At 71.8% G+C, this 23,507-nt stretch overlaps 15 non-coding genes across 15 annotated transcripts; all 15 read left to right on the top strand.

Annotated features, from left to right (window-relative positions):
* The first annotated feature begins 761 nt into the window (after positions 1–761).
* On the top strand, positions 762–880 carry LOC132596622 (5S ribosomal RNA). Its single transcript, XR_009562699.1, has one exon. It is a non-coding gene; the product is annotated as a 5S ribosomal RNA (ribosomal RNA).
* Positions 881–1,812: 932 nt separating this feature from the next.
* On the top strand, positions 1,813–1,931 carry LOC132596621 (5S ribosomal RNA). The gene has a single exon (XR_009562698.1). It is a non-coding gene; the product is annotated as a 5S ribosomal RNA (ribosomal RNA).
* Positions 1,932–2,863: 932 nt separating this feature from the next.
* LOC132596620 (5S ribosomal RNA) lies at positions 2,864–2,982 on the top strand. Its single transcript, XR_009562697.1, has one exon. It is a non-coding gene; the product is annotated as a 5S ribosomal RNA (ribosomal RNA).
* Positions 2,983–3,914: 932 nt separating this feature from the next.
* LOC132596619 (5S ribosomal RNA) lies at positions 3,915–4,033 on the top strand. Its single transcript, XR_009562696.1, has one exon. It is a non-coding gene; the product is annotated as a 5S ribosomal RNA (ribosomal RNA).
* Positions 4,034–6,729: 2,696 nt separating this feature from the next.
* Positions 6,730–6,848, top strand: LOC132596617 (5S ribosomal RNA). The gene has a single exon (XR_009562694.1). It is a non-coding gene; the product is annotated as a 5S ribosomal RNA (ribosomal RNA).
* A 932-nt stretch (positions 6,849–7,780) lies between these two features.
* On the top strand, positions 7,781–7,899 carry LOC132596616 (5S ribosomal RNA). The gene has a single exon (XR_009562693.1). It is a non-coding gene; the product is annotated as a 5S ribosomal RNA (ribosomal RNA).
* Positions 7,900–8,831: 932 nt separating this feature from the next.
* Positions 8,832–8,950, top strand: LOC132596615 (5S ribosomal RNA). The gene has a single exon (XR_009562692.1). It is a non-coding gene; the product is annotated as a 5S ribosomal RNA (ribosomal RNA).
* Positions 8,951–11,648: 2,698 nt separating this feature from the next.
* On the top strand, positions 11,649–11,767 carry LOC132596614 (5S ribosomal RNA). Its single transcript, XR_009562691.1, has one exon. It is a non-coding gene; the product is annotated as a 5S ribosomal RNA (ribosomal RNA).
* A 932-nt stretch (positions 11,768–12,699) lies between these two features.
* Positions 12,700–12,818, top strand: LOC132596613 (5S ribosomal RNA). Its single transcript, XR_009562690.1, has one exon. It is a non-coding gene; the product is annotated as a 5S ribosomal RNA (ribosomal RNA).
* Positions 12,819–15,514: 2,696 nt separating this feature from the next.
* Positions 15,515–15,633, top strand: LOC132596612 (5S ribosomal RNA). The gene has a single exon (XR_009562689.1). It is a non-coding gene; the product is annotated as a 5S ribosomal RNA (ribosomal RNA).
* A 932-nt stretch (positions 15,634–16,565) lies between these two features.
* Positions 16,566–16,684, top strand: LOC132596611 (5S ribosomal RNA). Its single transcript, XR_009562688.1, has one exon. It is a non-coding gene; the product is annotated as a 5S ribosomal RNA (ribosomal RNA).
* A 2,696-nt stretch (positions 16,685–19,380) lies between these two features.
* On the top strand, positions 19,381–19,499 carry LOC132596610 (5S ribosomal RNA). Its single transcript, XR_009562687.1, has one exon. It is a non-coding gene; the product is annotated as a 5S ribosomal RNA (ribosomal RNA).
* A 932-nt stretch (positions 19,500–20,431) lies between these two features.
* LOC132596609 (5S ribosomal RNA) lies at positions 20,432–20,550 on the top strand. Its single transcript, XR_009562686.1, has one exon. It is a non-coding gene; the product is annotated as a 5S ribosomal RNA (ribosomal RNA).
* Positions 20,551–21,482: 932 nt separating this feature from the next.
* Positions 21,483–21,601, top strand: LOC132596608 (5S ribosomal RNA). Its single transcript, XR_009562685.1, has one exon. It is a non-coding gene; the product is annotated as a 5S ribosomal RNA (ribosomal RNA).
* A 932-nt stretch (positions 21,602–22,533) lies between these two features.
* On the top strand, positions 22,534–22,652 carry LOC132596606 (5S ribosomal RNA). Its single transcript, XR_009562683.1, has one exon. It is a non-coding gene; the product is annotated as a 5S ribosomal RNA (ribosomal RNA).
* The last annotated feature ends 855 nt before the right edge of the window (positions 22,653–23,507 follow it).

Below are 23,507 nucleotides of genomic sequence, written 5' to 3'. Positions count from 1 at the left end.
GCCCTGGAAGGCAGCCGCACCCCAGACGCTCCCGGGGTGGCTGGCCCGGACCCAGACTCCGCCGCGGGCCCAGTTGCCGTCCTTTCGGCCCGCGAGCCCCTCGACCTGCACCTGGCCGCCCCCACCGGCGCCCAGCCCCGGCGCCGCCACCTGTGTGCCGGTGTGTCCCTCCACAGCTCCCTCCGACAAAAGCCCCCCCCCACCCCGCCCCTCTGGCGTGTCACCGCGGCCGGGTGCGGGAGCGGGATCGAGGGCAGGGGCCGCTTCCCCGGGCCTGCCGGCCACCAGGGGCGGGGTCCTGAGCTCGGCGGGGGGTGTGGGGGCAAGGGTGGCCTTGCCGGGGCTGAGGGGCCGTGGCGACTCAATGGTGGCTCCCGGTGGCTTCGGGCCAGCTGCTGTCGGGCAGGAGGGCCGGCCCGGGCTGCGGCCGGGCTGCGCCTAGGGCCGCGTGGGCGGGCAGGGCCGATGCCCAAGGGACCGCGGGCCCCGGGCCCTGAAGCCTCCGGGGCCACGTCCCTGTGAGCGACGTGCGGGATCTTGGGCGGGGCGCCAAGCGCCGAAGGGTTTGCTGGGTCACGGCCGCCCTGGGCTGGGAGGTGGTCGCCAAACCCTCCGCCGCCGCCCGATACCCGAGACCTCCGTTGCCCCTGCCTGGGCGGGCGAGGGGGCCCTGCCGGGGCGGGCCGGCCGCCAGGCTGGCGTTAAGGCGCCAGCGCCAGCGAAACTGGGCCTCAAGAGGCCGCCCGCGGCCCCCCGCCCCCGTCTACGGCCATACCACCCTGAACGCGCCCGATCTCGTCTGATCTCGGAAGCTAAGCAGGGTCGGGCCTGGTTAGTACTTGGATGGGAGACCGCCTGGGAATACCGGGTGCTGTAGGCTTTTTGCCTCCCGCTCCGCCCGCCTTCTCCTTTACTCGCCCGCGGCGGGGGCCGCCGGCTCCGCCCCCGCCGGGCCCCGCTGCAGGCCCCACCTCCTCAGGCCCCTCCCACCACGGCGCGCGCCGGCGGGGTCGCTCCCCGCCGGCCCGGCCGGCCAGGCGGCCAGAAGGCGGCCCTGGAAGGCAGCCGCACCCCAGACGCTCCCGGGGTGGCTGGCCCGGACCCAGACTCCGCCGCGGGCCCAGTTGCCGTCCTTTCGGCCCGCGAGCCCCTCGACCTGCACCTGGCCGCCCCCACCGGCGCCCAGCCCCGGCGCCGCCACCTGTGTGCCGGTGTGTCCCTCCACAGCTCCCTCCGACAAAAGCCCCCCCCCACCCCGCCCCTCTGGCGTGTCACCGCGGCCGGGTGCGGGAGCGGGATCGAGGGCAGGGGCCGCTTCCCCGGGCCTGCCGGCCACCAGGGGCGGGGTCCTGAGCTCGGCGGGGGGTGTGGGGGCAAGGGTGGCCTTGCCGGGGCTGAGGGGCCGTGGCGACTCATTGGTGGCTCCCGGTGGCTTCGGGCCAGCTGCTGTCGGGCAGGAGGGCCGGCCCGGGCTGCGGCCGGGCTGCGCCTAGGGCCGCGTGGGCGGGCAGGGCCGATGCCCAAGGGACCGCGGGCCCCGGGCCCTGAAGCCTCCGGGGCCACGTCCCTGTGAGCGACGTGCGGGATCTTGGGCGGGGCGCCAAGCGCCGAAGGGTTTGCTGGGTCACGGCCGCCCTGGGCTGGGAGGTGGTCGCCAAACCCTCCGCCGCCGCCCGATACCCGAGACCTCCGTTGCCCCTGCCTGGGCGGGCGAGGGGGCCCTGCCGGGGCGGGCCGGCCGCCAGGCTGGCGTTAAGGCGCCAGCGCCAGCGAAACTGGGCCTCAAGAGGCCGCCCGCGGCCCCCCGCCCCCGTCTACGGCCATACCACCCTGAACGCGCCCGATCTCGTCTGATCTCGGAAGCTAAGCAGGGTCGGGCCTGGTTAGTACTTGGATGGGAGACCGCCTGGGAATACCGGGTGCTGTAGGCTTTTTGCCTCCCGCTCCGCCCGCCTTCTCCTTTACTCGCCCGCGGCGGGGGCCGCCGGCTCCGCCCCCGCCGGGCCCCGCTGCAGGCCCCACCTCCTCAGGCCCCTCCCACCACGGCGCGCGCCGGCGGGGTCGCTCCCCGCCGGCCCGGCCGGCCAGGCGGCCAGAAGGCGGCCCTGGAAGGCAGGCGCACCCCAGACGCTCCCGGGGTGGCTGGCCCGGACCCAGACTCCGCCGCGGGCCCAGTTGCCGTCCTTTCGGCCCGCGAGCCCCTCGACCTGCACCTGGCCGCCCCCACCGGCGCCCAGCCCCGGCGCCGCCACCTGTGTGCCGGTGTGTCCCTCCACAGCTCCCTCCGACAAAAGCCCCCCCCCACCCCGCCCCTCTGGCGTGTCACCGCGGCCGGGTGCGGGAGCGGGATCGAGGGCAGGGGCCGCTTCCCCGGGCCTGCCGGCCACCAGGGGCGGGGTCCTGAGCTCGGCGGGGGGTGTGGGGGCAAGGGTGGCCTTGCCGGGGCTGAGGGGCCGTGGCGACTCAATGGTGGCTCCCGGTGGCTTCGGGCCAGCTGCTGTCGGGCAGGAGGGCCGGCCCGGGCTGCGGCCGGGCTGCGCCTAGGGCCGCGTGGGCGGGCAGGGCCGATGCCCAAGGGACCGCGGGCCCCGGGCCCTGAAGCCTCCGGGGCCACGTCCCTGTGAGCGACGTGCGGGATCTTGGGCGGGGCGCCAAGCGCCGAAGGGTTTGCTGGGTCACGGCCGCCCTGGGCTGGGAGGTGGTCGCCAAACCCTCCGCCGCCGCCCGATACCCGAGACCTCCGTTGCCCCTGCCTGGGCGGGCGAGGGGGCCCTGCCGGGGCGGGCCGGCCGCCAGGCTGGCGTTAAGGCGCCAGCGCCAGCGAAACTGGGCCTCAAGAGGCCGCCCGCGGCCCCCCGCCCCCGTCTACGGCCATACCACCCTGAACGCGCCCGATCTCGTCTGATCTCGGAAGCTAAGCAGGGTCGGGCCTGGTTAGTACTTGGATGGGAGACCGCCTGGGAATACCGGGTGCTGTAGGCTTTTTGCCTCCCGCTCCGCCCGCCTTCTCCTTTACTCGCCCGCGGCGGGGGCCGCCGGCTCCGCCCCCGCCGGGCCCCGCTGCAGGCCCCACCTCCTCAGGCCCCTCCCACCACGGCGCGCGCCGGCGGGGTCGCTCCCCGCCGGCCCGGCCGGCCAGGCGGCCAGAAGGCGGCCCTGGAAGGCAGCCGCACCCCAGACGCTCCCGGGGTGGCTGGCCCGGACCCAGACTCCGCCGCGGGCCCAGTTGCCGTCCTTTCGGCCCGCGAGCCCCTCGACCTGCACCTGGCCGCCCCCACCGGCGCCCAGCCCCGGCGCCGCCACCTGTGTGCCGGTGTGTCCCTCCACAGCTCCCTCCGACAAAAGCCCCCCCCCACCCCGCCCCTCTGGCGTGTCACCGCGGCCGGGTGCGGGAGCGGGATCGAGGGCAGGGGCCGCTTCCCCGGGCCTGCCGGCCACCAGGGGCGGGGTCCTGAGCTCGGCGGGGGGTGTGGGGGCAAGGGTGGCCTTGCCGGGGCTGAGGGGCCGTGGCGACTCAATGGTGGCTCCCGGTGGCTTCGGGCCAGCTGCTGTCGGGCAGGAGGGCCGGCCCGGGCTGCGGCCGGGCTGCGCCTAGGGCCGCGTGGGCGGGCAGGGCCGATGCCCAAGGGACCGCGGGCCCCGGGCCCTGAAGCCTCCGGGGCCACGTCCCTGTGAGCGACGTGCGGGATCTTGGGCGGGGCGCCAAGCGCCGAAGGGTTTGCTGGGTCACGGCCGCCCTGGGCTGGGAGGTGGTCGCCAAACCCTCCGCCGCCGCCCGATACCCGAGACCTCCGTTGCCCCTGCCTGGGCGGGCGAGGGGGCCCTGCCGGGGCGGGCCGGCCGCCAGGCTGGCGTTAAGGCGCCAGCGCCAGCGAAACTGGGCCTCAAGAGGCCGCCCGCGGCCCCCCGCCCCCGTCTACGGCCATACCACCCTGAACGCGCCCGATCTCGTCTGATCTCGGAAGCTAAGCAGGGTCGGGCCTGGTTAGTACTTGGATGGGAGACCGCCTGGGAATACCGGGTGCTGTAGGCTTTTTGCCTCCCGCTCCGCCCGCCTTCTCCTTTACTCGCCCGCGGCGGGGGGGCCGCCGGCTCCGCCCCCGCCGAGCCCCGCTGCAGGCAGTAGTCAAGGTGGGTTTACCTGCCCGAGCAGGAAGCTTGGGCGATGGCAGAAGTGGGAAGAAACTCTTGAGCACAGGTTCTTGGGATCCACGGAGCAGCGCATGCACATGCGATGGGTGCCTACACAGCTGGCTTGCTTGTCTGTGGGGAAAGGCGAGATGGGTCAGGGCCTGGGTTCCTGAGGGGCTGAGAATCAAGGCAGGGATAGAAGAAAGGGGACAGGCCCACATCCCCTGAACCCACGCCGGCGCCCACTCACCTTTGTGGAAAATACGATTGAAAAGTGCCCGCAAGAATCTCTTCAGATGCCTCCAGAGTTGAGGCAAGAAGGGGAGGGGGGAGGCCGGGAGCAGGGTGAGCCCTGAAATCCAACCCTTGTCCCGGTCACACCCCAGCAGCCCTCCCACCTCAGCCCCTTCAAGACCCCAGGGCTCCCCCAACCGCGCTGCACAGATCCTGCCCTGACCATAGTCACCATGTTGATCCCCACGTTGAGCAAGATGAAGCTGACCGGGATCAGAAGAATTGAGTATCCTTGCTCCTGGCATTTCCTGGGGATGGGGCCAGTGAACGGCTCGGCTCGGTAGTAGTTTCGCTCACCCATGGCCGTTGGTCCCAGGACTGCCTGGGCCCTCTGCCCTCCAGTTTTAACTGGGAGCCAGACTGGGTCATAATGGGGCAGGTGGTGAGGTCACAGTGAGGGAGGGGGATGAAAAGGAGGGCCCAGAGTGGCATTCCCTGGTAACCAGGGTCAGGTAAGCTGAGCCTGGACAGTCAAACAGGGCCCGGTGGCCGGCATACATCCCCTCGAGCGGTCATTCATTCGCTCACCGCCCGCTGACTCACTTGTTCAAATGACACATTGCGTCTCTTGGCCCCTCTTGAGACTAGGAAGACCTTGGCCTCAGAGGCCTGCTGAAGGCCTGGCTGGAGTCCAGAGCCTCAGCCTTCTTCATGCCCTTCACTGGGCCTGGAGCTGGACCTGCCCAGATGTGGAACCTCCCAGTTTGGAAGCAACTTCTTGTATGAGGCTCTCTGTGGACAGGGACAGCTGAGACACAGAGGAGGTGCCCAGAGACCAGGGGTTTGGAGTCTGCAGCTGCAGATGTACTTAGTGCATGGTATAGGACCAGGAGGGGCCTGCTGGCAGAACTGTGGCCACTAAACCAAAGGGACCCTCAGGCCAAGAAGGGGACACTGGCTTCTTATTGCAGGAAGCCAAGCGCAGGGACCCAGGCTGGCAGAAGGAGTGGCGCTTCCAAGCCACAGACCACCAATGTTTCCTGGACTCTGGCGCTCTTTATTCCTCTCTCCATGCCCTGCCGCCCCCTGCCCCTGCCCCCACTTGCTGCTGGTAAGTTCATTTTCCCAGTCTGGCTCCCGTGCAGAGAGGGCCTGGAGGCCGAGGTGGAAGGTAGCAGCGAGTTGGCCCGCGCTTGGCCCTCCTGCGGTTGCCGCTTCAGCACCAGACTGTCATACACCTGGTAGTTGGCATTGCCTCCCGGGTTCCGGCTGAGTGGCATGAAGGTGGGCGGGGGTGGAGGGTGCTCGGTAGCCTGGACGTCGGGCAGGAGGTGAGAGGGGCGGAGGAGCAGCGCTGAGCTGGGAGCCGGGGCCCGCTGGTCCGAGGCCTCGGCCAGTACCGTGAGGGAGGCGGAGGTGGCCACAGGGCGCCGCAAGGGCAGGATCTCAGCCCATTCGGCCGCCGGGTGCCGCACCTCGTGGGGATCGCGGGAGTAATCCAAGTGTCCCGTGGAGGGATGCAGGCTGCGGTTGGACTCGCTGTGAGCACAGCTGGGGAGGCTACGTCTCTGGGCCGGTGGGGTGTCGCGCTACCAGGCGTCGGGCCGGTAGACCCGAGGCAACAGAGCGGATGGAGGCTCAGAGCCCTCCAGACCCAGACTCCGCCATGGGCCCAGTTGCCGTCCTTTCGGCCCGCGAGCCCCTCGACCTGCACCTGGCCGCCCCCACCGGCGCCCAGCCCCGGCGCCGCCACCTGTGTGCCGGTATGTCCCTCCACAGCTCCCTCCGTCAAAAGCCCCCCCCCACCCCGCCCCTCTGGCGTGTCACCGCGGCCGGGTGCGGGAGCGGGATCGAGGGCAGGGGCCGCTTCCCCGGGCCTGCCGGCCACCAGGGGCGGGGTCCTGAGCTCGGCGGGGGGTGTGGGGGCAAGGGTGGCCTTGCCGGGGCTGAGGGGCCGTGGCGACTCAATGGTGGCTCCCGGTGGCTTCGGGCCAGCTGCTGTCGGGCAGGAGGGCCGGCCCGGGCTGCGGCCGGGCTGCGCCTAGGGCCGCGTGGGCGGGCAGGGCCGATGCCCAAGGGACCGCGGGCCCCGGGCCCTGAAGCCTCCGGGGCCACGTCCCTGTGAGCGACGTGCGGGATCTTGGGCGGGGCGCCAAGCGCCGAAGGGTTTGCTGGGTCACGGCCGCCCTGGGCTGGGAGGTGGTCGCCAAACCCTCCGCCGCCGCCCGATACCCGAGACCTCCGTTGCCCCTGCCTGGGCGGGCGAGGGGGCCCTGCCGGGGCGGGCCGGCCGCCAGGCTGGCGTTAAGGCGCCAGCGCCAGCGAAACTGGGCCTCAAGAGGCCGCCCGCGGCCCCCCGCCCCCGTCTACGGCCATACCACCCTGAACGCGCCCGATCTCGTCTGATCTCGGAAGCTAAGCAGGGTCGGGCCTGGTTAGTACTTGGATGGGAGACCGCCTGGGAATACCGGGTGCTGTAGGCTTTTTGCCTCCCGCTCCGCCCGCCTTCTCCTTTACTCGCCCGCGGCGGGGGCCGCCGGCTCCGCCCCCGCCGGGCCCCGCTGCAGGCCCCACCTCCTCAGGCCCCTCCCACCACGGCGCGCGCCGGCGGGGTCGCTCCCCGCCGGCCCGGCCGGCCAGGCGGCCAGAAGGCGGCCCTGGAAGGCAGGCGCACCCCAGACGCTCCCGGGGTGGCTGGCCCGGACCCAGACTCCGCCGCGGGCCCAGTTGCCGTCCTTTCGGCCCGCGAGCCCCTCGACCTGCACCTGGCCGCCCCCACCGGCGCCCAGCCCCGGCGCCGCCACCTGTGTGCCGGTGTGTCCCTCCACAGCTCCCTCCGACAAAAGCCCCCCCCCACCCCGCCCCTCTGGCGTGTCACCGCGGCCGGGTGCGGGAGCGGGATCGAGGGCAGGGGCCGCTTCCCCGGGCCTGCCGGCCACCAGGGGCGGGGTCCTGAGCTCGGCGGGGGGTGTGGGGGCAAGGGTGGCCTTGCCGGGGCTGAGGGGCCGTGGCGACTCAATGGTGGCTCCCGGTGGCTTCGGGCCAGCTGCTGTCGGGCAGGAGGGCCGGCCCGGGCTGCGGCCGGGCTGCGCCTAGGGCCGCGTGGGCGGGCAGGGCCGATGCCCAAGGGACCGCGGGCCCCGGGCCCTGAAGCCTCCGGGGCCACGTCCCTGTGAGCGACGTGCGGGATCTTGGGCGGGGCGCCAAGCGCCGAAGGGTTTGCTGGGTCACGGCCGCCCTGGGCTGGGAGGTGGTCGCCAAACCCTCCGCCGCCGCCCGATACCCGAGACCTCCGTTGCCCCTGCCTGGGCGGGCGAGGGGGCCCTGCCGGGGCGGGCCGGCCGCCAGGCTGGCGTTAAGGCGCCAGCGCCAGCGAAACTGGGCCTCAAGAGGCCGCCCGCGGCCCCCCGCCCCCGTCTACGGCCATACCACCCTGAACGCGCCCGATCTCGTCTGATCTCGGAAGCTAAGCAGGGTCGGGCCTGGTTAGTACTTGGATGGGAGACCGCCTGGGAATACCGGGTGCTGTAGGCTTTTTGCCTCCCGCTCCGCCCGCCTTCTCCTTTACTCGCCCGCGGCGGGGGCCGCCGGCTCCGCCCCCGCCGGGCCCCGCTGCAGGCCCCACCTCCTCAGGCCCCTCCCACCACGGCGCGCGCCGGCGGGGTCGCTCCCCGCCGGCCCGGCCGGCCAGGCGGCCAGAAGGCGGCCCTGGAAGGCAGGCGCACCCCAGACGCTCCCGGGGTGGCTGGCCCGGACCCAGACTCCGCCGCGGGCCCAGTTGCCGTCCTTTCGGCCCGCGAGCCCCTCGACCTGCACCTGGCCGCCCCCACCGGCGCCCAGCCCCGGCGCCGCCACCTGTGTGCCGGTGTGTCCCTCCACAGCTCCCTCCGACAAAAGCCCCCCCCCACCCCGCCCCTCTGGCGTGTCACCGCGGCCGGGTGCGGGAGCGGGATCGAGGGCAGGGGCCGCTTCCCCGGGCCTGCCGGCCACCAGGGGCGGGGTCCTGAGCTCGGCGGGGGGTGTGGGGGCAAGGGTGGCCTTGCCGGGGCTGAGGGGCCGTGGCGACTCAATGGTGGCTCCCGGTGGCTTCGGGCCAGCTGCTGTCGGGCAGGAGGGCCGGCCCGGGCTGCGGCCGGGCTGCGCCTAGGGCCGCGTGGGCGGGCAGGGCCGATGCCCAAGGGACCGCGGGCCCCGGGCCCTGAAGCCTCCGGGGCCACGTCCCTGTGAGCGACGTGCGGGATCTTGGGCGGGGCGCCAAGCGCCGAAGGGTTTGCTGGGTCACGGCCGCCCTGGGCTGGGAGGTGGTCGCCAAACCCTCCGCCGCCGCCCGATACCCGAGACCTCCGTTGCCCCTGCCTGGGCGGGCGAGGGGGCCCTGCCGGGGCGGGCCGGCCGCCAGGCTGGCGTTAAGGCGCCAGCGCCAGCGAAACTGGGCCTCAAGAGGCCGCCCGCGGCCCCCCGCCCCCGTCTACGGCCATACCACCCTGAACGCGCCCGATCTCGTCTGATCTCGGAAGCTAAGCAGGGTCGGGCCTGGTTAGTACTTGGATGGGAGACCGCCTGGGAATACCGGGTGCTGTAGGCTTTTTGCCTCCCGCTCCGCCCGCCTTCTCCTTTACTCGCCCGCGGCGGGGGGGCCGCCGGCTCCGCCCCCGCCGAGCCCCGCTGCAGGCAGTAGTCAAGGTGGGTTTACCTGCCCGAGCAGGAAGCTTGGGCGATGGCAGAAGTGGGAAGAAACTCTTGAGCACAGGTTCTTGGGATCCACGGAGCAGCGCATGCACATGCGATGGGTGCCTACACAGCTGGCTTGCTTGTCTGTGGGGAAAGGCGAGATGGGTCAGGGCCTGGGTTCCTGAGGGGCTGAGAATCAAGGCAGGGATAGAAGAAAGGGGACAGGCCCACATCCCCTGAACCCACGCCGGCGCCCACTCACCTTTGTGGAAAATACGATTGAAAAGTGCCCGCAAGAATCTCTTCAGATGCCTCCAGAGTTGAGGCAAGAAGGGGAGGGGGGAGGCCGGGAGCAGGGTGAGCCCTGAAATCCAACCCTTGTCCCGGTCACACCCCAGCAGCCCTCCCACCTCAGCCCCTTCAAGACCCCAGGGCTCCCCCAACCGCGCTGCACAGATCCTGCCCTGACCATAGTCACCATGTTGATCCCCACGTTGAGCAAGATGAAGCTGACCGGGATCAGAAGAATTGAGTATCCTTGCTCCTGGCATTTCCTGGGGATGGGGCCAGTGAACGGCTCGGCTCGGTAGTAGTTTCGCTCACCCATGGCCGTTGGTCCCAGGACTGCCTGGGCCCTCTGCCCTCCAGTTTTAACTGGGAGCCAGACTGGGTCATAATGGGGCAGGTGGTGAGGTCACAGTGAGGGAGGGGGATGAAAAGGAGGGCCCAGAGTGGCATTCCCTGGTAACCAGGGTCAGGTAAGCTGAGCCTGGACAGTCAAACAGGGCCCGGTGGCCAGCATACATCCCCTCGAGCGGTCATTCATTCGCTCACCGCCCGCTGACTCACTTGTTCAAATGACACACATTGCGTCTCTTGGCCCCTCTTGAGACTAGGAAGACCTTGGCCTCAGAGGCCTGCTGAAGGCCTGGCTGGAGTCCAGAGCCTCAGCCTTCTTCATGCCCTTCACTGGGCCTGGAGCTGGACCTGCCCAGATGTGGAACCTCCCAGTTTGGAAGCAACTTCTTGTATGAGGCTCTCTGTGGACAGGGACAGCTGAGACACAGAGGAGGTGCCCAGAGACCAGGGGTTTGGAGTCTGCAGCTGCAGATGTACTTAGTGCATGGTATAGGACCAGGAGGGGCCTGCTGGCAGAACTGTGGCCACTAAACCAAAGGGACCCTCAGGCCAAGAAGGGGACACTGGCTTCTTATTGCAGGAAGCCAAGCGCAGGGACCCAGGCTGGCAGAAGGAGTGGCGCTTCCAAGCCACAGACCACCAATGTTTCCTGGACTCTGGCGCTCTTTATTCCTCTCTCCATGCCCTGCCGCCCCCTGCCCCTGCCCCCACTTGCTGCTGGTAAGTTCATTTTCCCAGTCTGGCTCCCGTGCAGAGAGGGCCTGGAGGCCGAGGTGGAAGGTAGCAGCGAGTTGGCCCGCGCTTGGCCCTCCTGCGGTTGCCGCTTCAGCACCAGACTGTCATACACCTGGTAGTTGGCATTGCCTCCCGGGTTCCGGCTGAGTGGCATGAAGGTGGGCGGGGGTGGAGGGTGCTCGGTAGCCTGGACGTCGGGCAGGAGGTGAGAGGGGCGGAGGAGCAGCGCTGAGCTGGGAGCCGGGGCCCGCTGGTCCGAGGCCTCGGCCAGTACCGTGAGGGAGGCGGAGGTGGCCACAGGGCGCCGCAAGGGCAGGATCTCAGCCCATTCGGCCGCCGGGTGCCGCACCTCGTGGGGATCGCGGGAGTAATCCAAGTGTCCCGTGGAGGGATGCAGGCTGCGGTTGGACTCGCTGTGAGCACAGCTGGGGAGGCTACGTCTCTGGGCCGGTGGGGTGTCGCGCTACCAGGCGTCGGGCCGGTAGACCCGAGGCAACAGAGCGGATGGAGGCTCAGAGCCCTCCAGACCCAGACTCCGCCATGGGCCCAGTTGCCGTCCTTTCGGCCCGCGAGCCCCTCGACCTGCACCTGGCCGCCCCCACCGGCGCCCAGCCCCGGCGCCGCCACCTGTGTGCCGGTATGTCCCTCCACAGCTCCCTCCGTCAAAAGCCCCCCCCCACCCCGCCCCTCTGGCGTGTCACCGCGGCCGGGTGCGGGAGCGGGATCGAGGGCAGGGGCCGCTTCCCCGGGCCTGCCGGCCACCAGGGGCGGGGTCCTGAGCTCGGCGGGGGCTGTGGGGGCAAGGGTGGCCTTGCCGGGGCTGAGGGGCCGTGGCGACTCAATGGTGGCTCCCGGTGGCTTCGGGCCAGCTGCTGTCGGGCAGGAGGGCCGGCCCGGGCTGCGGCCGGGCTGCGCCTAGGGCCGCGTGGGCGGGCAGGGCCGATGCCCAAGGGACCGCGGGCCCCGGGCCCTGAAGCCTCCGGGGCCACGTCCCTGTGAGCGACGTGCGGGATCTTGGGCGGGGCGCCAAGCGCCGAAGGGTTTGCTGGGTCACGGCCGCCCTGGGCTGGGAGGTGGTCGCCAAACCCTCCGCCGCCGCCCGATACCCGAGACCTCCGTTGCCCCTGCCTGGGCGGGCGAGGGGGCCCTGCCGGGGCGGGCCGGCCGCCAGGCTGGCGTTAAGGCGCCAGCGCCAGCGAAACTGGGCCTCAAGAGGCCGCCCGCGGCCCCCCGCCCCCGTCTACGGCCATACCACCCTGAACGCGCCCGATCTCGTCTGATCTCGGAAGCTAAGCAGGGTCGGGCCTGGTTAGTACTTGGATGGGAGACCGCCTGGGAATACCGGGTGCTGTAGGCTTTTTGCCTCCCGCTCCGCCCGCCTTCTCCTTTACTCGCCCGCGGCGGGGGCCGCCGGCTCCGCCCCCGCCGGGCCCCGCTGCAGGCCCCACCTCCTCAGGCCCCTCCCACCACGGCGCGCGCCGGCGGGGTCGCTCCCCGCCGGCCCGGCCGGCCAGGCGGCCAGAAGGCGGCCCTGGAAGGCAGGCGCACCCCAGACGCTCCCGGGGTGGCTGGCCCGGACCCAGACTCCGCCGCGGGCCCAGTTGCCGTCCTTTCGGCCCGCGAGCCCCTCGACCTGCACCTGGCCGCCCCCACCGGCGCCCAGCCCCGGCGCCGCCACCTGTGTGCCGGTGTGTCCCTCCACAGCTCCCTCCGACAAAAGCCCCCCCCCACCCCGCCCCTCTGGCGTGTCACCGCGGCCGGGTGCGGGAGCGGGATCGAGGGCAGGGGCCGCTTCCCCGGGCCTGCCGGCCACCAGGGGCGGGGTCCTGAGCTCGGCGGGGGGTGTGGGGGCAAGGGTGGCCTTGCCGGGGCTGAGGGGCCGTGGCGACTCAATGGTGGCTCCCGGTGGCTTCGGGCCAGCTGCTGTCGGGCAGGAGGGCCGGCCCGGGCTGCGGCCGGGCTGCGCCTAGGGCCGCGTGGGCGGGCAGGGCCGATGCCCAAGGGACCGCGGGCCCCGGGCCCTGAAGCCTCCGGGGCCACGTCCCTGTGAGCGACGTGCGGGATCTTGGGCGGGGCGCCAAGCGCCGAAGGGTTTGCTGGGTCACGGCCGCCCTGGGCTGGGAGGTGGTCGCCAAACCCTCCGCCGCCGCCCGATACCCGAGACCTCCGTTGCCCCTGCCTGGGCGGGCGAGGGGGCCCTGCCGGGGCGGGCCGGCCGCCAGGCTGGCGTTAAGGCGCCAGCGCCAGCGAAACTGGGCCTCAAGAGGCCGCCCGCGGCCCCCCGCCCCCGTCTACGGCCATACCACCCTGAACGCGCCCGATCTCGTCTGATCTCGGAAGCTAAGCAGGGTCGGGCCTGGTTAGTACTTGGATGGGAGACCGCCTGGGAATACCGGGTGCTGTAGGCTTTTTGCCTCCCGCTCCGCCCGCCTTCTCCTTTACTCGCCCGCGGCGGGGGGGCCGCCGGCTCCGCCCCCGCCGAGCCCCGCTGCAGGCAGTAGTCAAGGTGGGTTTACCTGCCCGAGCAGGAAGCTTGGGCGATGGCAGAAGTGGGAAGAAACTCTTGAGCACAGGTTCTTGGGATCCACGGAGCAGCGCATGCACATGCGATGGGTGCCTACACAGCTGGCTTGCTTGTCTGTGGGGAAAGGCGAGATGGGTCAGGGCCTGGGTTCCTGAGGGGCTGAGAATCAAGGCAGGGATAGAAGAAAGGGGACAGGCCCACATCCCCTGAACCCACGCCGGCGCCCACTCACCTTTGTGGAAAATACGATTGAAAAGTGCCCGCAAGAATCTCTTCAGATGCCTCCAGAGTTGAGGCAAGAAGGGGAGGGGGGAGGCCGGGAGCAGGGTGAGCCCTGAAATCCAACCCTTGTCCCGGTCACACCCCAGCAGCCCTCCCACCTCAGCCCCTTCAAGACCCCAGGGCTCCCCCAACCGCGCTGCACAGATCCTGCCCTGACCATAGTCACCATGTTGATCCCCACGTTGAGCAAGATGAAGCTGACCGGGATCAGAAGAATTGAGTATCCTTGCTCCTGGCATTTCCTGGGGATGGGGCCAGTGAACGGCTCGGCTCGGTAGTAGTTTCGCTCACCCATGGCCGTTGGTCCCAGGACTGCCTGGGCCCTCTGCCCTCCAGTTTTAACTGGGAGCCAGACTGGGTCATAATGGGGCAGGTGGTGAGGTCACAGTGAGGGAGGGGGATGAAAAGGAGGGCCCAGAGTGGCATTCCCTGGTAACCAGGGTCAGGTAAGCTGAGCCTGGACAGTCAAACAGGGCCCGGTGGCCGGCATACATCCCCTCGAGCGGTCATTCATTCGCTCACCGCCCGCTGACTCACTTGTTCAAATGACACATTGCGTCTCTTGGCCCCTCTTGAGACTAGGAAGACCTTGGCCTCAGAGGCCTGCTGAAGGCCTGGCTGGAGTCCAGAGCCTCAGCCTTCTTCATGCCCTTCACTGGGCCTGGAGCTGGACCTGCCCAGATGTGGAACCTCCCAGTTTGGAAGCAACTTCTTGTATGAGGCTCTCTGTGGACAGGGACAGCTGAGACACAGAGGAGGTGCCCAGAGACCAGGGGTTTGGAGTCTGCAGCTGCAGATGTACTTAGTGCATGGTATAGGACCAGGAGGGGCCTGCTGGCAGAACTGTGGCCACTAAACCAAAGGGACCCTCAGGCCAAGAAGGGGACACTGGCTTCTTATTGCAGGAAGCCAAGCGCAGGGACCCAGGCTGGCAGAAGGAGTGGCGCTTCCAAGCCACAGACCACCAATGTTTCCTGGACTCTGGCGCTCTTTATTCCTCTCTCCATGCCCTGCCGCCCCCTGCCCCTGCCCCCACTTGCTGCTGGTAAGTTCATTTTCCCAGTCTGGCTCCCGTGCAGAGAGGGCCTGGAGGCCGAGGTGGAAGGTAGCAGCGAGTTGGCCCGCGCTTGGCCCTCCTGCGGTTGCCGCTTCAGCACCAGACTGTCATACACCTGGTAGTTGGCATTGCCTCCCGGGTTCCGGCTGAGTGGCATGAAGGTGGGCGGGGGTGGAGGGTGCTCGGTAGCCTGGACGTCGGGCAGGAGGTGAGAGGGGCGGAGGAGCAGCGCTGAGCTGGGAGCCGGGGCCCGCTGGTCCGAGGCCTCGGCCAGTACCGTGAGGGAGGCGGAGGTGGCCACAGGGCGCCGCAAGGGCAGGATCTCAGCCCATTCGGCCGCCGGGTGCCGCACCTCGTGGGGATCGCGGGAGTAATCCAAGTGTCCCGTGGAGGGATGCAGGCTGCGGTTGGACTCGCTGTGAGCACAGCTGGGGAGGCTACGTCTCTGGGCCGGTGGGGTGTCGCGCTACCAGGCGTCGGGCCGGTAGACCCGAGGCAACAGAGCGGATGGAGGCTCAGAGCCCTCCAGACCCAGACTCCGCCATGGGCCCAGTTGCCGTCCTTTCGGCCCGCGAGCCCCTCGACCTGCACCTGGCCGCCCCCACCGGCGCCCAGCCCCGGCGCCGCCACCTGTGTGCCGGTATGTCCCTCCACAGCTCCCTCCGTCAAAAGCCCCCCCCCACCCCGCCCCTCTGGCGTGTCACCGCGGCCGGGTGCGGGAGCGGGATCGAGGGCAGGGGCCGCTTCCCCGGGCCTGCCGGCCACCAGGGGCGGGGTCCTGAGCTCGGCGGGGGGTGTGGGGGCAAGGGTGGCCTTGCCGGGGCTGAGGGGCCGTGGCGACTCAATGGTGGCTCCCGGTGGCTTCGGGCCAGCTGCTGTCGGGCAGGAGGGCCGGCCCGGGCTGCGGCCGGGCTGCGCCTAGGGCCGCGTGGGCGGGCAGGGCCGATGCCCAAGGGACCGCGGGCCCCGGGCCCTGAAGCCTCCGGGGCCACGTCCCTGTGAGCGACGTGCGGGATCTTGGGCGGGGCGCCAAGCGCCGAAGGGTTTGCTGGGTCACGGCCGCCCTGGGCTGGGAGGTGGTCGCCAAACCCTCCGCCGCCGCCCGATACCCGAGACCTCCGTTGCCCCTGCCTGGGCGGGCGAGGGGGCCCTGCCGGGGCGGGCCGGCCGCCAGGCTGGCGTTAAGGCGCCAGCGCCAGCGAAACTGGGCCTCAAGAGGCCGCCCGCGGCCCCCCGCCCCCGTCTACGGCCATACCACCCTGAACGCGCCCGATCTCGTCTGATCTCGGAAGCTAAGCAGGGTCGGGCCTGGTTAGTACTTGGATGGGAGACCGCCTGGGAATACCGGGTGCTGTAGGCTTTTTGCCTCCCGCTCCGCCCGCCTTCTCCTTTACTCGCCCGCGGCGGGGGCCGCCGGCTCCGCCCCCGCCGGGCCCCGCTGCAGGCCCCACCTCCTCAGGCCCCTCCCACCACGGCGCGCGCCGGCGGGGTCGCTCCCCGCCGGCCCGGCCGGCCAGGCGGCCAGAAGGCGGCCCTGGAAGGCAGGCGCACCCCAGACGCTCCCGGGGTGGCTGGCCCGGACCCAGACTCCGCCGCGGGCCCAGTTGCCGTCCTTTCGGCCCGCGAGCCCCTCGACCTGCACCTGGCCGCCCCCACCGGCGCCCAGCCCCGGCGCCGCCACCTGTGTGCCGGTGTGTCCCTCCACAGCTCCCTCCGACAAAAGCCCCCCCCCACCCCGCCCCTCTGGCGTGTCACCGCGGCCGGGTGCGGGAGCGGGATCGAGGGCAGGGGCCGCTTCCCCGGGCCTGCCGGCCACCAGGGGCGGGGTCCTGAGCTCGGCGGGGGGTGTGGGGGCAAGGGTGGCCTTGCCGGGGCTGAGGGGCCGTGGCGACTCAATGGTGGCTCCCGGTGGCTTCGGGCCAGCTGCTGTCGGGCAGGAGGGCCGGCCCGGGCTGCGGCCGGGCTGCGCCTAGGGCCGCGTGGGCGGGCAGGGCCGATGCCCAAGGGACCGCGGGCCCCGGGCCCTGAAGCCTCCGGGGCCACGTCCCTGTGAGCGACGTGCGGGATCTTGGGCGGGGCGCCAAGCGCCGAAGGGTTTGCTGGGTCACGGCCGCCCTGGGCTGGGAGGTGGTCGCCAAACCCTCCGCCGCCGCCCGATACCCGAGACCTCCGTTGCCCCTGCCTGGGCGGGCGAGGGGGCCCTGCCGGGGCGGGCCGGCCGCCAGGCTGGCGTTAAGGCGCCAGCGCCAGCGAAACTGGGCCTCAAGAGGCCGCCCGCGGCCCCCCGCCCCCGTCTACGGCCATACCACCCTGAACGCGCCCGATCTCGTCTGATCTCGGAAGCTAAGCAGGGTCGGGCCTGGTTAGTACTTGGATGGGAGACCGCCTGGGAATACCGGGTGCTGTAGGCTTTTTGCCTCCCGCTCCGCCCGCCTTCTCCTTTACTCGCCCGCGGCGGGGGGGCCGCCGGCTCCGCCCCCGCCGAGCCCCGCTGCAGGCAGTAGTCAAGGTGGGTTTACCTGCCCGAGCAGGAAGCTTGGGCGATGGCAGAAGTGGGAAGAAACTCTTGAGCACAGGTTCTTGGGATCCACGGAGCAGCGCATGCACATGCGATGGGTGCCTACACAGCTGGCTTGCTTGTCTGTGGGGAAAGGCGAGATGGGTCAGGGCCTGGGTTCCTGAGGGGCTGAGAATCAAGGCAGGGATAGAAGAAAGGGGACAGGCCCACATCCCCTGAACCCACGCCGGCGCCCACTCACCTTTGTGGAAAATACGATTGAAAAGTGCCCGCAAGAATCTCTTCAGATGCCTCCAGAGTTGAGGCAAGAAGGGGAGGGGGGAGGCCGGGAGCAGGGTGAGCCCTGAAATCCAACCCTTGTCCCGGTCACACCCCAGCAGCCCTCCCACCTCAGCCCCTTCAAGACCCCAGGGCTCCCCCAACCGCGCTGCACAGATCCTGCCCTGACCATAGTCACCATGTTGATCCCCACGTTGAGCAAGATGAAGCTGACCGGGATCAGAAGAATTGAGTATCCTTGCTCCTGGCATTTCCTGGGGATGGGGCCAGTGAACGGCTCGGCTCGGTAGTAGTTTCGCTCACCCATGGCCGTTGGTCCCAGGACTGCCTGGGCCCTCTGCCCTCCAGTTTTAACTGGGAGCCAGACTGGGTCATAATGGGGCAGGTGGTGAGGTCACAGTGAGGGAGGGGGATGAAAAGGAGGGCCCAGAGTGGCATTCCCTGGTAACCAGGGTCAGGTAAGCTGAGCCTGGACAGTCAAACAGGGCCCGGTGGCCGGCATACATCCCCTCGAGCGGTCATTCATTCGCTCACCGCCCGCTGACTCACTTGTTCAAATGACACATTGCGTCTCTTGGCCCCTCTTGAGACTAGGAAGACCTTGGCCTCAGAGGCCTGCTGAAGGCCTGGCTGGAGTCCAGAGCCTCAGCCTTCTTCATGCCCTTCACTGGGCCTGGAGCTGGACCTGCCCAGATGTGGAACCTCCCAGTTTGGAAGCAACTTCTTGTATGAGGCTCTCTGTGGACAGGGACAGCTGAGACACAGAGGAGGTGCCCAGAGACCAGGGGTTTGGAGTCTGCAGCTGCAGATGTACTTAGTGCATGGTATAGGACCAGGAGGGGCCTGCTGGCAGAACTGTGGCCACTAAACCAAAGGGACCCTCAGGCCAAGAAGGGGACACTGGCTTCTTATTGCAGGAAGCCAAGCGCAGGGACCCAGGCTGGCAGAAGGAGTGGCGCTTCCAAGCCACAGACCACCAATGTTTCCTGGACTCTGGCGCTCTTTATTCCTCTCTCCATGCCCTGCCGCCCCCTGCCCCTGCCCCCACTTGCTGCTGGTAAGTTCATTTTCCCAGTCTGGCTCCCGTGCAGAGAGGGCCTGGAGGCCGAGGTGGAAGGTAGCAGCGAGTTGGCCCGCGCTTGGCCCTCCTGCGGTTGCCGCTTCAGCACCAGACTGTCATACACCTGGTAGTTGGCATTGCCTCCCGGGTTCCGGCTGAGTGGCATGAAGGTGGGCGGGGGTGGAGGGTGCTCGGTAGCCTGGACGTCGGGCAGGAGGTGAGAGGGGCGGAGGAGCAGCGCTGAGCTGGGAGCCGGGGCCCGCTGGTCCGAGGCCTCGGCCAGTACCGTGAGGGAGGCGGAGGTGGCCACAGGGCGCCGCAAGGGCAGGATCTCAGCCCATTCGGCCGCCGGGTGCCGCACCTCGTGGGGATCGTGGGAGTAATCCAAGTGTCCCGTGGAGGGATGCAGGCTGCGGTTGGACTCGCTGTGAGCACAGCTGGGGAGGCTACGTCTCTGGGCCGGTGGGGTGTCGCGCTACCAGGCGTCGGGCCGGTAGACCCGAGGCAACAGAGCGGATGGAGGCTCAGAGCCCTCCAGACCCAGACTCCGCCATGGGCCCAGTTGCCGTCCTTTCGGCCCGCGAGCCCCTCGACCTGCACCTGGCCGCCCCCACCGGCGCCCAGCCCCGGCGCCGCCACCTGTGTGCCGGTATGTCCCTCCACAGCTCCCTCCGTCAAAAGCCCCCCCCCACCCCGCCCCTCTGGCGTGTCACCGCGGCCGGGTGCGGGAGCGGGATCGAGGGCAGGGGCCGCTTCCCCGGGCCTGCCGGCCACCAGGGGCGGGGTCCTGAGCTCGGCGGGGGGTGTGGGGGCAAGGGTGGCCTTGCCGGGGCTGAGGGGCCGTGGCGACTCAATGGTGGCTCCCGGTGGCTTCGGGCCAGCTGCTGTCGGGCAGGAGGGCCGGCCCGGGCTGCGGCCGGGCTGCGCCTAGGGCCGCGTGGGCGGGCAGGGCCGATGCCCAAGGGACCGCGGGCCCCGGGCCCTGAAGCCTCCGGGGCCACGTCCCTGTGAGCGACGTGCGGGATCTTGGGCGGGGCGCCAAGCGCCGAAGGGTTTGCTGGGTCACGGCCGCCCTGGGCTGGGAGGTGGTCGCCAAACCCTCCGCCGCCGCCCGATACCCGAGACCTCCGTTGCCCCTGCCTGGGCGGGCGAGGGGGCCCTGCCGGGGCGGGCCGGCCGCCAGGCTGGCGTTAAGGCGCCAGCGCCAGCGAAACTGGGCCTCAAGAGGCCGCCCGCGGCCCCCCGCCCCCGTCTACGGCCATACCACCCTGAACGCGCCCGATCTCGTCTGATCTCGGAAGCTAAGCAGGGTCGGGCCTGGTTAGTACTTGGATGGGAGACCGCCTGGGAATACCGGGTGCTGTAGGCTTTTTGCCTCCCGCTCCGCCCGCCTTCTCCTTTACTCGCCCGCGGCGGGGGCCGCCGGCTCCGCCCCCGCCGGGCCCCGCTGCAGGCCCCACCTCCTCAGGCCCCTCCCACCACGGCGCGCGCCGGCGGGGTCGCTCCCCGCCGGCCCGGCCGGCCAGGCGGCCAGAAGGCGGCCCTGGAAGGCAGCCGCACCCCAGACGCTCCCGGGGTGGCTGGCCCGGACCCAGACTCCGCCGCGGGCCCAGTTGCCGTCCTTTCGGCCCGCGAGCCCCTCGACCTGCACCTGGCCGCCCCCACCGGCGCCCAACCCCGGCGCCGCCACCTGTGTGCCGGTGTGTCCCTCCACAGCTCCCTCCGACAAAAGCCCCCCCCCACCCCGCCCCTCTGGCGTGTCACCGCGGCCGGGTGCGGGAGCGGGATCGAGGGCAGGGGCCGCTTCCCCGGGCCTGCCGGCCACCAGGGGCGGGGTCCTGAGCTCGGCGGGGGGTGTGGGGGCAAGGGTGGCCTTGCCGGGGCTGAGGGGCCGTGGCGACTCAATGGTGGCTCCCGGTGGCTTCGGGCCAGCTGCTGTCGGGCAGGAGGGCCGGCCCGGGCTGCGGCCGGGCTGCGCCTAGGGCCGCGTGGGCGGGCAGGGCCGATGCCCAAGGGACCGCGGGCCCCGGGCCCTGAAGCCTCCGGGGCCACGTCCCTGTGAGCGACGTGCGGGATCTTGGGCGGGGCGCCAAGCGCCGAAGGGTTTGCTGGGTCACGGCCGCCCTGGGCTGGGAGGTGGTCGCCAAACCCTCCGCCGCCGCCCGATACCCGAGACCTCCGTTGCCCCTGCCTGGGCGGGCGAGGGGGCCCTGCCGGGGCGGGCCGGCCGCCAGGCTGGCGTTAAGGCGCCAGCGCCAGCGAAACTGGGCCTCAAGAGGCCGCCCGCGGCCCCCCGCCCCCGTCTACGGCCATACCACCCTGAACGCGCCCGATCTCGTCTGATCTCGGAAGCTAAGCAGGGTCGGGCCTGGTTAGTACTTGGATGGGAGACCGCCTGGGAATACCGGGTGCTGTAGGCTTTTTGCCTCCTGCTCCGCCCGCCTTCTCCTTTACTCGCCCGCGGCGGGGGCCGCCGGCTCCGCCCCCGCCGGGCCCCGCTGCAGGCCCCACCTCCTCAGGCCCCTCCCACCACGGCGCGCGCCGGCGGGGTCGCTCCCCGCCGGCCCGGCCGGCCAGGCGGCCAGAAGGCGGCCCTGGAAGGCAGGCGCACCCCAGACGCTCCCGGGGTGGCTGGCCCGGACCCAGACTCCGCCGCGGGCCCAGTTGCCGTCCTTTCGGCCCGCGAGCCCCTCGACCTGCACCTGGCCGCCCCCACCGGCGCCCAACCCCGGCGCCGCCACCTGTGTGCCGGTGTGTCCCTCCACAGCTCCCTCCGACAAAAGCCCCCCCCCACCCCGCCCCTCTGGCGTGTCACCGCGGCCGGGTGCGGGAGCGGGATCGAGGGCAGGGGCCGCTTCCCCGGGCCTGCCGGCCACCAGGGGCGGGGTCCTGAGCTCGGCGGGGGGTGTGGGGGCAAGGGTGGCCTTGCCGGGGCTGAGGGGCCGTGGCGACTCAATGGTGGCTCCCGGTGGCTTCGGGCCAGCTGCTGTCGGGCAGGAGGGCCGGCCCGGGCTGCGGCCGGGCTGCGCCTAGGGCCGCGTGGGCGGGCAGGGCCGATGCCCAAGGGACCGCGGGCCCCGGGCCCTGAAGCCTCCGGGGCCACGTCCCTGTGAGCGACGTGCGGGATCTTGGGCGGGGCGCCAAGCGCCGAAGGGTTTGCTGGGTCACGGCCGCCCTGGGCTGGGAGGTGGTCGCCAAACCCTCCGCCGCCGCCCGATACCCGAGACCTCCGTTGCCCCTGCCTGGGCGGGCGAGGGGGCCCTGCCGGGGCGGGCCGGCCGCCAGGCTGGCGTTAAGGCGCCAGCGCCAGCGAAACTGGGCCTCAAGAGGCCGCCCGCGGCCCCCCGCCCCCGTCTACGGCCATACCACCCTGAACGCGCCCGATCTCGTCTGATCTCGGAAGCTAAGCAGGGTCGGGCCTGGTTAGTACTTGGATGGGAGACCGCCTGGGAATACCGGGTGCTGTAGGCTTTTTGCCTCCCGCTCCGCCCGCCTTCTCCTTTACTCGCCCGCGGCGGGGGCCGCCGGCTCCGCCCCCGCCGGGCCCCGCTGCAGGCCCCACCTCCTCAGGCCCCTCCCACCACGGCGCGCGCCGGCGGGGTCGCTCCCCGCCGGCCCGGCCGGCCAGGCGGCCAGAAGGCGGCCCTGGAAGGCAGGCGCACCCCAGACGCTCCCGGGGTGGCTGGCCCGGACCCAGACTACGCCGCGGGCCCAGTTGCCGTCCTTTCGGCCCGCGAGCCCCTCGACCTGCACCTGGCCGCCCCCACCGGCGCCCAGCCCCGGCGCCGCCACCTGTGTGCCGGTGTGTCCCTCCACAGCTCCCTCCGACAAAAGCCCCCCCCCACCCCGCCCCTCTGGCGTGTCACCGCGGCCGGGTGCGGGAGCGGGATCGAGGGCAGGGGCCGCTTCCCCGGGCCTGCCGGCCACCAGGGGCGGGGTCCTGAGCTCGGCGGGGGGTGTGGGGGCAAGGGTGGCCTTGCCGGGGCTGAGGGGCCGTGGCGACTCAATGGTGGCTCCCGGTGGCTTCGGGCCAGCTGCTGTCGGGCAGGAGGGCCGGCCCGGGCTGCGGCCGGGCTGCGCCTAGGGCCGCGTGGGCGGGCAGGGCCGATGCCCAAGGGACCGCGGGCCCCGGGCCCTGAAGCCTCCGGGGCCACGTCCCTGTGAGCGACGTGCGGGATCTTGGGCGGGGCGCCAAGCGCCGAAGGGTTTGCTGGGTCACGGCCGCCCTGGGCTGGGAGGTGGTCGCCAAACCCTCCGCCGCCGCCCGATACCCGAGACCTCCGTTGCCCCTGCCTGGGCGGGCGAGGGGGCCCTGCCGGGGCGGGCCGGCCGCCAGGCTGGCGTTAAGGCGCCAGCGCCAGCGAAACTGGGCCTCAAGAGGCCGCCCGCGGCCCCCCGCCCCCGTCTACGGCCATACCACCCTGAACGCGCCCGATCTCGTCTGATCTCGGAAGCTAAGCAGGGTCGGGCCTGGTTAGTACTTGGATGGGAGACCGCCTGGGAATACCGGGTGCTGTAGGCTTTTTGCCTCCCGCTCCGCCCGCCTTCTCCTTTACTCGCCCGCGGCGGGGGCCGCCGGCTCCGCCCCCGCCGGGCCCCGCTGCAGGCCCCACCTCCTCAGGCCCCTCCCACCACGGCGCGCGCCGGCGGGGTCGCTCCCCGCCGGCCCGGCCGGCCAGGCGGCCAGAAGGCGGCCCTGGAAGGCAGGCGCACCCCAGACGCTCCCGGGGTGGCTGGCCCGGACCCAGACTCCGCCGCGGGCCCAGTTGCCGTCCTTTCGGCCCGCGAGCCCCTCGACCTGCACCTGGCCGCCCCCACCGGCGCCCAGCCCCGGCGCCGCCACCTGTGTGCCGGTGTGTCCCTCCACAGCTCCCTCCGACAAAAGCCCCCCCCCACCCCGCCCCTCTGGCGTGTCACCGCGGCCGGGTGCGGGAGCGGGATCGAGGGCAGGGGCCGCTTCCCCGGGCCTGCCGGCCACCAGGGGCGGGGTCCTGAGCTCGGCGGGGGGTGTGGGGGCAAGGGTGGCCTTGCCGGGGCTGAGGGGCCGTGGCGACTCAATGGTGGCTCCCGGTGGCTTCGGGCCAGCTGCTGTCGGGCAGGAGGGCCGGCCCGGGCTGCGGCCGGGCTGCGCCTAGGGCCGCGTGGGCGGGCAGGGCCGATGCCCAAGGGACCGCGGGCCCCGGGCCCTGAAGCCTCCGGGGCCACGTCCCTGTGAGCGACGTGCGGGATCTTGGGCGGGGCGCCAAGCGCCGAAGGGTTTGCTGGGTCACGGCCGCCCTGGGCTGGGAGGTGGTCGCCAAACCCTCCGCCGCCGCCCGATACCCGAGACCTCCGTTGCCCCTGCCTGGGCGGGCGAGGGGGCCCTGCCGGGGCGGGC

This window comes from Globicephala melas, unplaced genomic scaffold (assembly GCF_963455315.2).
Source record: "Globicephala melas unplaced genomic scaffold, mGloMel1.2 SCAFFOLD_354, whole genome shotgun sequence".
Taxonomy (NCBI): domain Eukaryota; kingdom Metazoa; phylum Chordata; class Mammalia; order Artiodactyla; family Delphinidae; genus Globicephala; species Globicephala melas.
The sequence above is the reverse complement of the archived record's forward strand: the minus strand, read 5'-3'. Positions and strand labels throughout refer to the sequence as shown.